Source organism: Anabrus simplex, chromosome 2, assembly GCF_040414725.1.
Source record: "Anabrus simplex isolate iqAnaSimp1 chromosome 2, ASM4041472v1, whole genome shotgun sequence".
In the NCBI taxonomy this organism is placed as follows: domain Eukaryota; kingdom Metazoa; phylum Arthropoda; class Insecta; order Orthoptera; family Tettigoniidae; genus Anabrus; species Anabrus simplex.
The window spans coordinates 119,977,434-119,991,669 of NC_090266.1; the positions used below are offsets into that span (position 1 = coordinate 119,977,434).

The window sequence follows — 14,236 nt, forward strand, 5'->3', positions numbered from 1 at the left end:
TTGATATTAAGAACCAATTTTCAAATATACATGAACGTAGAACCTGGGATGCAACTGTAATTTAACCTTAAAAGGTCAGTTAATAACGAATTTGACTATGTTTTTATTGCCTACATTTACATTCGCATTCTTTCTGTGTGGTTAGTTAGTAGGAATCGCACTATAGCTATCAAGGGATTTACTTCTATGAAACGAGTTATGTAAACAGAACTGGAACTTTCGTAGAACATCATTCTACACCATCAGAACGAAGGTAGTTCTGGTCCAAATGGGATCATATTGGCTCCCGATGACCAAACTGAAGGAAAGGTTTCCATTTTGATATTTTTTTAAAATTAATGACAGTATTTCTTATAACAATACCAGTCTCGTCTTATGTAAGTGGACCTTTCAGCCTCAGTAAGTACAATAAATGCCAAATGACTTGCTAAACACACCATAACAGATATCTTAAAAGTCATTGCCAAGCTAGGTAAAAAGAAACGAACTAATGACTGTGTAGTTTCTAATATCCCTAGCGACATCTGATCGTCATCAATTGTAATTTTTGATTCATTTCAGCGAGTAATCAATAATAGCGCAGGTTGTCTTACCTTATTTCAATTCGGGAAGAAAATGATTCCTCGGATGAAGGCTGACTATTTTGGTCTCTGAAAGAATAAAATATATACAGTTACGCTACTGATGACTCCCTGTCAATGACAATTCTTCGTTGAAATACTGAAAACAGGTAACTTGTTAAGTAGAGTAATGAAATAACACTCATCAAGCTAAACGTAACCAATAACGATTTGAAATATTCGTTACAAAGAAAGAAGGTTGAAATGAAATGAATTTATTGATGTTCAATGTACCGCTGCTGACGGGCCCCTTACCCACCAACTATGTAAGATGGGGCGCAGATCTAACCATATAAGCTAGTGTCAAAGTTAGCATAAGTAACCATATGTAATATATCATTAATGAAAGTTCAGTGATGCACGAAGCATGGTAAAAACCTATCCAGATGTTATCTGGTGAACAAAGGAACAGAATGCACTGAGGTTTCTTAAAAAGACACATATGCAAAACGAACAAAGTTCTAAGATCACTTCGTCTGCACAAAAGACCGGTAAATATTGGGTGCGATTACCGCCTAACGACATTAAGGGTTCTGAACGAGGTGGCTCAAGAACTTTATGGACGGGTGGTTCCATAACTCACGAAGAGCAGTGTTGGGCTCCGGAAATGTCTTTGGTTGGGGCTGGCGGACTCTACTCCATCTTCCTAATGAATTCCAGGACTGTTCCATGTCTGGAGGACTCACTGGCCAGACCAACTCCACTTTCAAGAAGTGTTATCCACCAGTTTGACGTTAATGAGCACGTGGATTATTGCCCAGGGAATCGAAGTCTGTGTCTGCTGCGCCTCTGAGATGTCATGCATGACTCTGTACCTCATGGCAGTGACTATCTCTAGCTAAGATATGATACTGCGCAAGCCCACTCAACATGATGGCCGCCCACACCGGTATTCCGCGCCGTCAAACTCAACCTTTCCACGAAGTTACAGGTTCTTCACAGATGAATGTGCTATTGGACTTATGCTGAGGGCTGAAATAGAACTCTCCTGCGAGGAGCACGTTTCCCCATTCGTTCAGGGTCCAATGTCAACAGCACAGACTCCACTGTAAATGGACCCTTCTGTGAAGGTGTTAAAGCAGGACACACACTACTGGTTGTCTGGCTTAGAGACATGCTGTCCTGATTCTTCATTACGAAGCTTGTCGCGACACTCTAACTCCTTAGGCGGCTGCACACCCTGAGAACAGTAGCCCAGCAAGCATCGTCCAGTCACCTCGTACACTTAGGTTGCACTTGCAATGGAACCAGAAACAAATAAGAGCATCAACAACTGGGCATCACGATCAATCGAATAAAGATAAACTGTCTTACAAGATATACAGGAAACCTACTCAAACATCACACACAATAGACAACGACTCCGATCACCCAACCCCATACAAATGAGCAGGATTGAACGTGATGCTACACGGAACTGCAATTATACCAATGAGCCAAGCCGCTTTTAAGAACGAGATATAAATAATAAAGTTAATCGTGGTAGGAATCTACCATCCTCCCAACACAGTAGAGCAGATACCGAAGAACAAAAACCGGTAATCATACACAAACACCTACCCGAACACTAAATAACATCGAAAATAAGATTGTATGCAGATGACATAATTGTTTACAGGGAGGATTGAGGATTGTTCAGAATTACAAAGGGACCTGGAGAGTATCCAAGAATGGGTTAAAGAAAATAATATAAAGGTTAATGGAGGCAAATCAACTGTTACAACATTTACAAACAGGAGCTTTGAAACTGAATTTGAATATATTTTGGATGAGGTAGTTATCTCAAAAGATGGCAAGTGCAAATACTTAGGTGTGAGATTTGAAAGTAGTTTGCAATGGAAGGGTCATGTTGGTGACATTGTTGGGAAAGCATACAGATCGTTACATGTCATAGTGAGGCTACTTAAAGGATGCAAGAAAGAATTAAAAGAAAAAGTTCCTTAAGTATAGTTAGCCCATTATTGGAATATGCAAACAGTGTTTGGGACTCTCACCAAGAAAACCTAATAAAAGAACTAGATGGTGTGCAGAGGTAAGCTGCAAGATTTGTAACAGGGGATTTCTGGAGAAAGAGTAGTGTATCAGAAATGTTGAAGGAACTTGGGTGGGAGAAAACTAGAATTATATGATTATATAGAGCCTATACAGGAAAAGAAGCACGGAGAGAAATCCGTGAGAGGCTTCAGTTGGAAAATAATTATATTGGCAGAACTGACCACGAGTGCAAAATTAGAAGGAATTTTAGCAGAAGCGATTGGGGTAAATTTTCATTCCTTGGGAAGGGCGTGAAGGAGTGGAACAGTTTACCAGGGGTAGTGTTTGATCCTTTTCCAAAATCCGTACAGATATTCAAGAAGAGAATAAACAGCAACAGAGAAAATAAATGTTAGAGGGCATTCGACTAGTGCAGGATATTGTAAATAAAAAATGTGTGTGATTAAATTAATTCCATCCCCTGGTCTATGGAGATTGGACAGCCCAAGTAGGGGACTGCCTGTAGGGGTGAAGTACAGTCGCGACTTCGAGGGCCCTGGGACCGCTACGATAGCTGTGAAGGCCCTTCAGAAACTCTGAAAAGTGGTGGCAAAAGGGGCTCTGGTTAAGACGCAGCAGGTCGTTATGCTACTTAGGTTCCAAAATGGGTAAAATATAAATATGTAAATAAATACAATGTTAATTTTAATCTTATACCAGTTGTATAGTATTATCAGAAGTAATTTCACATACTGTATATGAGTCGACTATATTTGTAAGTACAGGAGATATTATAAGTAGAATTCTGTAAACAATATAAATTTATTAAAGATGATGTGTGTGTTTAATAGAAAAAATTATTAGCGTAAATTTTATAATATTGTTTTCTAGGAAAATTTTCTTCGTCTCTTGTTAATTTAAAATTTAGTGCTTGACAATCATGTATTTTAGTATACCATTTGCCACCGAGGTAGACACCTCATTTGCAAATGAAGAGATTTTGATTTGATTTGATTTGATTTGATTTGATTTGATTTGATTTGATTTGATTTGATTTGATTTGATTTGATTTGATTTGATTTGATTTGATTTGATTTGATTTGATTTTGAATATGTGCTTCATAATTTCGTGAAAAAATCACATAAAAAGAGCTAACGTGTTCAAAAATCAAGGGTGTAAAATAACATTCAGAACGAACAATACATTACAAAACAATTTGGCAAATGTAATCTAAATAAAAAATACCATATTTTCTAAATCAAGGATTTATGAACTCAAATGCCCAGAACCTTATTATAATTCCACGTAAATCGGCCATATGAAACATAATTTCCGCACTCGGCACAAAGAACGCAAAAACGCGATAAAATAGAACAGACTCGGCGAATACATATATGGCAACTGACACCACTTCACTCACGATACAGATCTAAAAAAGTTACACAGATACAATAAAAGAAAATCATTGAATAACAAAGAAGGTATCGAAATTTACATCGCAAAAACAGCTAACCAAACCAACAGTAATGACCACACACATTTTACGAATTCACACCAATTCGCACTACTGATTTCTGAACAACATTCCACACTTGATGCATTTGCGCTTAACGAATCCCACATGAGGTTACTCTAATTCCAAGATCTGCAATGTATGTTAGGATATTATTATCTGTAGTAAATTCTCTTAAATTACGCAGAGTTTTGGACACTCCAGACATTTTAGTAGGTTAACTTTTATCTATAAATATAAAGTCTTACAAGATACACTTGAATTCAGTTCATACTTTGTTCAATCAAATCATAAACATATAATTAATCCCAAACATACAGCAACAACAAAAAAGCAATAATAATAATAATAATCATAATAATAATAGTAATACAAATACGTTCTCAAAAATGTAGACATACGCGGAAAATGACATAACGAAAATCTACCGTGTAATAGGCAGCCAAATGAATGAACATTAAGAACTCCTGCATAATTCAAAAGCAGCTTTAATACGGTAGTAATAAAAGTAAGGGGAGCACTAAAAATAAAACACCTAAACCTAAATACAGCGAGTCATTGACTTAGACAAGGCGGCGGAGTTGGCACGACGGAAGGTCAACGGACTGAGTGGCCAACTGGTTTCGAGCCAACTACACAGTACCGGTTTTAAAACAACGTGCATTCTGTACTGGAGTGAAGAGAAGTGAGACAAGATAAAATGTCTCGTTCTTAGGGATTTAACAGAAAAAATATAAATGTTTCGACATATCTAAGTATTTTTGAGTAGGATTTGACAGATTCCAATTACGTTAATAGACTCTAATTAAGCTGTTTCCTATTTCTGGTATAATTCTCTTACTGTATGTTTTATGGTTTCAGGTAGTTTATACATTTATTTAATCACAGCTAGTTTTGGCAGACTGAAGAACCTAACAGTTATAATTTAACTGAGTTACACTGAAAAGACATGGCTTCAAATATCACGAACTTATGATTCGGAAAATGTATATTTTAAATATACAATCTAGGTTAAATCTATAGATATATAATAACATTTCCTGGCTGGCTGACTGACTGACTGACTGATTCATCATCTCCGAGCCAAAACTACTGGACCGAAAGAAATAAAATTTTTGGGAATACATTTACGTTACAGTGTAGGTGCTCACTAACAGTGGATGTTTGGATATTCCATCACTAAGAGGGTGAAAAGGGGGTTGAATTGTTTAAAGTACCATATTTATATATCAAAAGTTGACATTTTAGAGCTGTAGAAATTCGTATTTGGAATCTCCTTTAAAAGTAAAGAAACACGTGCTTTCACTTTTTCTGAAAATCCTCTAAACAGGGATGAAAAGAGGTGAAAAATGGGTTCAGTTCCTCTTATGAGGATCCTTATATATCACAACTGAAGGATTACAGACATGAAAATTGGTATCTGGAAACTTTTTGTTTTCGGAAAATCCACTTAAGAGGATGAAAAGAAGTGAAAATATACGTGAATTTTTAAAATGAGTAAATGTAGAGTATATCTCAAAAACTGAAGATGTTACAGACGTAAAACATGTATTTGGAGTTTCCTTTAAAAATAAAGAAACATGTTTCTTTATTTCATGAAAATCCACTTAAAGGGTGGGGGGCGGGATTGGGGGGAATTGTAAAGAAGTGAAGGAATTGAATTATTTTTATGAGTATACTCATATCTCAAAAACTGGATATTTTACGACGTAAATATTTGTATTTGGAATCGACTTTAAAAATAAAAATATTTTTGTTCTATGAAAATCCACTTAAGTGGGGGGGGAGAGTTAAAAAGTTGTGAAGGATTTGAAAACTGAAGATGTTACAGACGTGAAAATTGATATATACTTATAAAAGGCAATTAGCACCCACTAAGGCAGGGTTTCAAAAAATGCCATACTTAATAGGATGAAACGGGGTTAAAACCCTAAAGACCCAAATATTCATTCCTCCGAAACCGTTGACCACACAAAGTTGAAATGGCACTCTATGATTGCTTCTTTATGTACTAGATGTTAAATAAGTCAAGTTTAGAAATAAATTCACCCGTAAGTGTAAAATGGGGGTTAATATCCGAAAACAAATATATTGCTTTCTCTGAAACCGTTTGACATATGAGGTTGAAATTTAACATGGTGGCTCTTCCTGTATGCTTTTGATTAAAGGGTTTTTGACAAGGGATGGGGGCTGACAGCATATATATTAATATCTCTCCAACCGTTTGCCGTATGGGCTTGAAATTCCGCATGATCATTGTCCTATATGTAATATTTTTTTACCTAAAAAGTGCTCTTAAAACAATGCACCCCTAATGGGTTCTGACTGAGGGGCGGGGGTGAAGTCTGATTACAAAAATATAAATTTCTCTGAAATCGCTTGACATACGAGGTTGGAAATTCTCATGGTGGTTACACCTCAATATCTTATATTTTAAATAAAAATTGGTCTTAAAACAATGCACTCCCGAGGAGTCTTGACTGGGGATGATGTCTGATGACAAACATATTTATTTGTGTGAAACTGTTCAACATACAAGGTTGAAATTTCACATGATTTTTCCCCCTATGTATCTTCGATTTTAAGTGAGAAGTGGTCTTGAAACAATATATTCCTAAGGGGTTTTTGACTGGAGTTTGGGGCCTGATGACAAAAAATCATTTCTTTGAAATCCCTTGAAACTTCACATGATGATTGCTTCTATGTACATTACGTTTTAAATAAAAAGTGGTCTTAAACCAGCACACGCTTAAGGGATTTTGACTGGGGGTGAGTTCTGATGACATTATATCAATTTCTATGAAACCATTTGAGATACGAGGTTAAAATTTCACATGGTGGTTGCTACCATACGTCTTAGATTTTAAACAAGAAAAGGTCTTAAAACAATACACCTCTAAGAGGTTTTGGCTTGGGGGTGACGATTTATGACGAGATTGTTTATCCCCCCAAACCGTTTGACGTATGAATTTGACATTTTGCAAGATCTTTGGACGTTGTAGGTGCCAAATATACTATAACTAAAAATGTTCATGCAAAAGGATTGGTACTGTGCCGAAGTTGTTGATGTTGTTAAACTAAGTCTCCACAACAGCCAAGGTAATCGGCCGAATTTCCGACTCCTTTCCTTTATTGTCAAATAAAGTGTGTGTAAAACTCAGGTGATTAACTGAAATAATCTTCAACTTATACACAACTAGAGGAACATTTTTTAGACTGTATACCATTCTACGAATTCTTGCACATTGAACGAATAATACTTAAAGATTTAAATCTGTGAAATTTCTAATCCCTTTCCACAAGTTTTATACATATAATAGACCTAAATAATAAAGGAGATTTCATATCTATTTTATCAGATATCGGTGCTGCCCTCTATACAAACTAAATTCTATGTCTTGGATTTTATATAAGAAGTGATATTCAAACAAGACTCCCCTAAGGGGTTTTGACCGGGGGATGGGGAATGATGACATATATTCACTTCTATGAAACCATTTGATTTACGAAGTTAACATTACAAATCATGTTAAATAACAGAAAATCTGAGACAAATTTAAATTTAAATGGGGGTTAAGATCCTAAAACAGATATATTAATTCGTTCCGTTTAATTAGGAAGACAACATTCCAAATAGCGGTATATATTTTAAATTCTGGGTGTGAATTAGGAAATATTTTGAAACATCTCACCCTTAAGGTGTAAAATTGAGTTATCTCCACAAAAAGAAATTATTTATCCCTCCAAAACCGTTTAACGTACAAATTTTTAATTTTACGACAAGGTTCTTCGTTTATGTCCTAGATGTAAAATATCATTTACTTCAAAATATTTCTCCCCTAAGGGATTTAGATGGTGGCTGACTCTCAAAAACCACAATATCCCTTCTTCTGAAGCCGTTTCAGGCACGATCTTAACATTTAATATGAAGGATAGTCTTCTTTGTCCTAGATGTTAGGTAATATTTTTAAAACATTCACCCCCTAACAACATTCATTCCTCCATTACTGTTCGACTTACAGTATCTAAATTTCACAGGTTGATCGCTTTTATACCTTAGATGTTAAATAAGATAGGGTTTAAAAACAGTCCAATTCTTCTGTGCATGGTTCTATTATCTGTTATATAAGAAAATTAATAATCATTCCCCCAAAACTTATTGACGTACGAACTGAGGGTGTAATTTACAGGTTCAGCCGACGGTAGACTCTCTCCAAAATGAACAATTTTGTAAAAACTTTCAGTTTAAAACCATAGCGAAGCGAAGTATTTTTTCCACTGGTAAATGATCGTAGTAATGAAATGGTATTTAGGTTCCTACAGCTTGTGACTTCACAGCCGTAACTGTCTGGCTGGTCATGTATTTTTCTCATTTACCTACTTTTGCAAAGCAAGTTACTGTTCTACGTAAGCTAATTCTTGAAATACTCATTTATTTTTACAAGCACTCCCACCTAGAGTTTCATTTCACGTAATGCTGCACTACACAACTGATTTAAATGTATGTACTCCTTACTACCTGAAGATGCATGACAGTGTTTCCTGAAATAGAAATGACATTATTACTAATTCTTCTTTTTTATTCATAATAAAATTGTAGGTTATACCATAACTTCCTTGATTCGGAGTTAGAACTTAGGAAACCTACAGCTGTAACAACCCTTTGGTCTGGATTATATTTATTGTGTGTAATATTCAGGGAAGTGAACACACAATTCACTATAATATGGTTGATATGGAACGAATTCTAAGCCTGAGGGAGTATATTTTATCAAACAAAGTATGTTCGTTACTATCTAGCGCAAATATCAATTGGAAATGTACATAACATTAATGGCAGTAGTTACCTCCAACAAATACAATTAGTTACAGTACTTAATCATAACATCATGGCAGTTTCGAAAACAATTCGGGTAACGGTGCCGTTTCCATGAACCTCTAGAATATTTCAGCTAGCTATAGCAGTGATCAGCAATCTTGAAATTACACAACAAATCAATTGCATTCCTCAATTAGCGAATACATTTCCCATCTGAAACATGCCTACACTTTGTATCATGAACCAATTGTATTAACTGAATTCAAACCCGCCCACGTATACTCCGCAGAATATCACTCCAAACTTTGCCTTGTTTATGCTTAACTGTCAGTAGAAATATGAGCCTTCCAGTTTCCAGATTAATCAAACATTATCAACAGAAGGATGTATTCTAGTTTTACAGCGTCCTTTGCTTAAGATTTCATCGCTGCCGGGAAAAAACCTATGTGGAATATTTTAGCTTAGAACTTTGGCCGGTAAGGTTCTGTCATCTAAATTGCAATATTGTGTGACAGTTGTCAAGGCATTCTCGCTCTTAATAATGTATGTACTGCGGGTTAGTATATCTCCAAAAATATTATCACATAGGAGGTTTCGTCCCGGCAACGACGATATACCAATCAACTGTGGCTGAAAGTGCAACATTACTTTGTGAGGAGATACGCAGGTGTACGCAGTTCATGTATGTGGAGAGCAAACATTGCACCAAAAGGTGTACGCAAATGAACACGGATATTCACGGATAAACACAAAAATCGGGCCGGCGGTCTAAATGTTAGGCCCATTTGAACAACAAGTATCATGAGCTAGTCTGAGTGGCTTGCTTTCTGAGCTGAAGTTGGCAGGTTCGACCCGACTCCGTCCGGTGATATTTGAAGGTGCTGAAATACGTCAAAGCATAGGAAAATGAACACAACGAAAATTGTTCTGTTGGACTGCATATTCATATGTGACTGGACGGCATGACCAGTCTTAAGGAACAGCATTCTCAGATACGCGGTAGTGCACGGGCGGTGGCTGTATAGTATTGTGTCTTCGCTAACACGACCATCGTTACAGATTCACATAAACAGGGATGATGGTACTTGTAGATTCCTCGATAGTTTGAGACTTATATGCAAATTGTCAGTGCATTGCTGATGAGAAAACATTCTGGATTTGAGCCGATCATACCTGCACGTTACTGATGGAGAGAGTGGTCAATAGTGCCTCATATTCAGAATAAACCTATCTCGAGAAGGTAGTTCTTGTAATTGAACGATGGTCAGTGTGGTGCCACTGGAGAAACACATTCAGCTCAAGTAAATAGCGCTTACGGCTGAGCAATGAACAAGGCACGTAACAATGGCTCATGCCAGTGCGTTGTCATTCGCAAAATAGATCCTGCTTGAAAAGGCAGTATTTTGTGCTTTGCTGATATTCTTGGTGGGCAGCAAGTGTTAGTGTTACATACACAACGTCCTCAGCTCAAGTCATCAGTTCATGTATATGAAAAATCCATATGTATGTGAAGGAATGATTCAATGTAGTGCCTCAGTCAGACATTTTTATACTCAAGAATGCACTTCTTAAATATGGTTGATGTTCATATTACGGATCAACGGGTCATGTCCGGTCAGTGCTACTGGGCTTGAACTAACAGTGCTTGGGCATGGCTTATATTTCACGTTAAGCAGCAGTGAGTCAAGTCAGTGCAGGGCAACAGGTAAAGCACCCGCTACTCGATATAACAGTGTTTACACATTGGCTGACGTACGCTTTGCGCAGCTATGATTTATATAAATCAAGCGCCATAAGCAAAATGTGCTCGACAAGGGAAATATAGATACGCAGAAAATGTGAAATCCTATTAATGTGTACGCTAATTTCAGAGATGTATACAGTATTTTAGTTATGGAAGGAACCATAAGAGGAAATTTTTTTTTCAAATTTTGGTTATGGTAATTTCGGGAGACTTTCCCGAACGTTCTTCCTCACTGTAGTTCAACCATAGCTATTGCCATGTTAAAATATTAGGTCCCTGCACATTTTCTAAGTAACAACAGTTACATGGATTATAATCGACAAAAGAAACTGTGTGCACATGAAGGATAAATACATATCTGTTGATTTTCTATACTACTGCAGAAAAGGTAAGAGTGTAATCTGCCCGAAGGCATGTCCGAACCTCCGCAGAGGTGTGCCTGAGCCGGAGTTTACCTACGGTAGGGTGGCCAGTTCCTTTCCGCTCATCCATTCCCTTACCCCCTTCGAAAAGTGCGTGGCAACCCATCCAAATCTTGACCGCCCCCAATGAAGCTTAACTTCGGAGATCCGGTGTTTCAACACGGCTACGGCCGTTGGCACCACTGCAGAAGGGAAACAAGTATCAAATTCATCGGCCAACAGGATATAAACAACAACACATTTCCACACGAAGATATTGTATGTGATTGTTACGCATACTCCGTGCTATATCACTTCCGTTGATCGTGAACTCCGTTAGAGAGATGAAAAGTTTCATTCAATTACATGAACAGGAAATAAAATTTTCTTTCTAGCTGATATAAATCTAAATTATGATTATTCTATCCAGGAAGAATATAATGGATATCTAGCTATTAAACCTGCATAGTGCAAAGAGGATAATGATTTACTGACTGAGCTCTTTACCAACATACGCACCCTAAAACTGTGTATGTTTAATTGGGCTGTGGTAACAGAGAACAAATAATAATTACTCTCAAAAGATGAAATTTTTGTTGTTAAAACCATAATCAACATAATGATTATCGTTGCTATTATTATGTTTATTAATAATATTTTAAGTTTAATATCCTTTCAGCTGCTACGCCTGGAGAGATAATAGTGGAAAGTCAACAACGAACTAAAATAATTCGCCATGAAACAGCTACCTAACATTTGCTTGTTAAGCATCTCATTTTCACGTGTAAGTAATTTTGCGACATAATAGTCCACTCTATTTATTGCATCTGTGCAGATTAGCTATATTATGTACGTTTATTGGTGCCATCACTGGGGTTAGTGTGTTGTGGACATAAGTACTCTTCGCTCACCTATTATACCATTTTCATGATGTTACAGCAGTTAAAGCAGATGTTAAAGCAGGCAGTATCGACCCTAGAACCTCAATGGAAATTGAATGGCTTGTCGTCGACGCCTACTCAGTGAAACTCAAGCTCGGCCATCTTATCAAGCTCTGGTGGCCGTGTTCTGATCCCGCCCTTCTGGAGAGAGCAATCCACCTCTTCCACTAATGGACCGCAGGGTCTTGTTTCTATCAGCTAAGGTTTCTACCGGTAACAGTCGATATTGAAGAGATTTCTCAAACGTATCAATGAGTGAATTCAACCAGTACCAAAAGAAGATTTTATTTCGTTTTGTACGTTTCATGGTGAACAGAACATTGTTATCTAGTTTTATCCCTTTTCAGGGCAATTTGTATCAAGTGATGGGATGAGGAACTCATTCATGAAAACTTTCTGGTCAGAAATATTTAAAATATTCCGAATTCCTTACGGTGAAAGTTAGCAACGCCACGCGACATCACTGAGTAGTTTCAACATAAGTTGATTGTGAAATGTCTTCAATTCCGTGAATAAGGAGTACAATTAAAAAATTTTTAATTGAAATGCCCTGTTGATAAGACGTATTTTCTATTGTAAGTAAAATGTGGAGGGAAGAGGAATTTCCTAAAGAATAAAGGTAGATAAAGTAGAGGATAAGAAACACATGGTATAAAGACTAGACCTAGACAAGCCAGAAAACTCACAGATTTCAAAGAGGTAGACGGAAATTCTCCTATATACCTCATGTGTGTGCCATTAAATGACTACTGCCCTTAGTTAAGCTAAACATAACGACGCTGGAACGGTAAAAGGTTGTAATCCACAAAGCTCTTCCTATCAATTATTCTCCTTAAGACTGGTCACGCCTCCCAGCCACATATGGATACGCAGTCCATCAGAACAATGTCCGTTGTGTTCGTTTTCCTATGTCGACCATTAAACGAAAATGAACCTTACATGTATTGTACACTAGGAGTGCGTAAATACGTAATGCAAACGTACATTCCTACAGTACGGTAATGTAAGGTTCATTTTCCTTTACACATGGGCATAGGAAAATGAACACAACAAAATTTGTTTGATGGACGGCATGTCCATACGTGGCTGGGAGGCGTGACCAGTCTTAAGGAGAATAATTGATAGGAAGAGCTTTGTGGAATACAATCTTTTACCGTTCCAGCGACGATAAATAAACATTAAAATAATATTTATAGAGAACCTATTTACTCCATGTTAACCAAATTTGACATTTTAATCACTGCATAATAAGGAATCTTAAGTTAATAAGCTTAGATCTTCTTTCCGTAAGATTTGAAAATACTACTATGTTTTAGACTGATTGCTTGATGTTACTACCTCCTAATACCGCAAGGCAAACGAGCAAGACATCACCATGGCTTCATTATTAATTATAAATGGACTTAAACATTTAGACATATGGCATCCCCGAGCTGGAAAGGGTTCACATGGTGTTGTTGATTTATGAATGTGTGTCTGTGTATCTATATTAGAGCTCAAACTCTTCTGAATAATTCCCCTAATAATTTCAACAACAAAGATAACACTAAGCAACAAATTAAAATTATTTCGGTTTGTGGAACAGTTAAAGTTACCCGGATCTTGGGTGGTTGAAATCGGGGAGAATATAATGTTAAGTCCATTGGCAATGACCTACATGTTAGGCCCCTTTAAACGACAAGCATGCCAAATCCATTGTGTCATATACCATACCCCATGGCGCAACAGCCGCAAAGGGCATCGCCTACCACGCGACCGCTGCTTAGCCTGAAGGCCCGCTGATTGCTTCATGAATCTACCGAGCTCAGAACATTTTAAGCAAGCCTCGGACGTATGGGAGTAACGGAGTCCCACTCCCATTTGACAGGCGAGGGACTCCTTGGAAACAACTTGGCGAAATGGAATTCGAAGGGGAGCTATCAATATTAATGGGGCTTATGGAAGAAAGAAAGTAGAACTGGCTGAATCAGCAAAGAGGATGCATCTGGATGTGCTAGGAGTAAGTGATATTCGGGTAAGGGGAGATAATGAGGAAGAGATAGCAGATTATAAAGTGTACTTGACGGGTGTTAGAAAGGGAAGGGCAGAGTCTGGGGTAGGGCTCTTTATCAGGAATACCATTGCACGCAACATAGTTTCTGTTAGGCACGTAAATGAGCAAATGATGTGGGTAGATTTGTCATTTGGAGGAATTAGGACTAGAATTGTGTCCGTGTATTCGCC

General features: G+C 37.3%; 1 protein-coding gene across 1 annotated transcript in view; it reads right to left on the reverse strand.

Moving 5' to 3' along the window:
- Tk (Tachykinin) overlaps positions 1 to 14,236 on the reverse strand; it is a 1,255,732-nt gene that overhangs the window by 1,097,750 nt on the left and 143,746 nt on the right. The window contains exon 2 of the mRNA XM_067142375.2: positions 594 to 650. The gene's annotated coding sequence lies outside the window, so the exon portion shown is untranslated. The remainder of the gene's footprint in view (positions 1 to 593; positions 651 to 14,236) is intronic.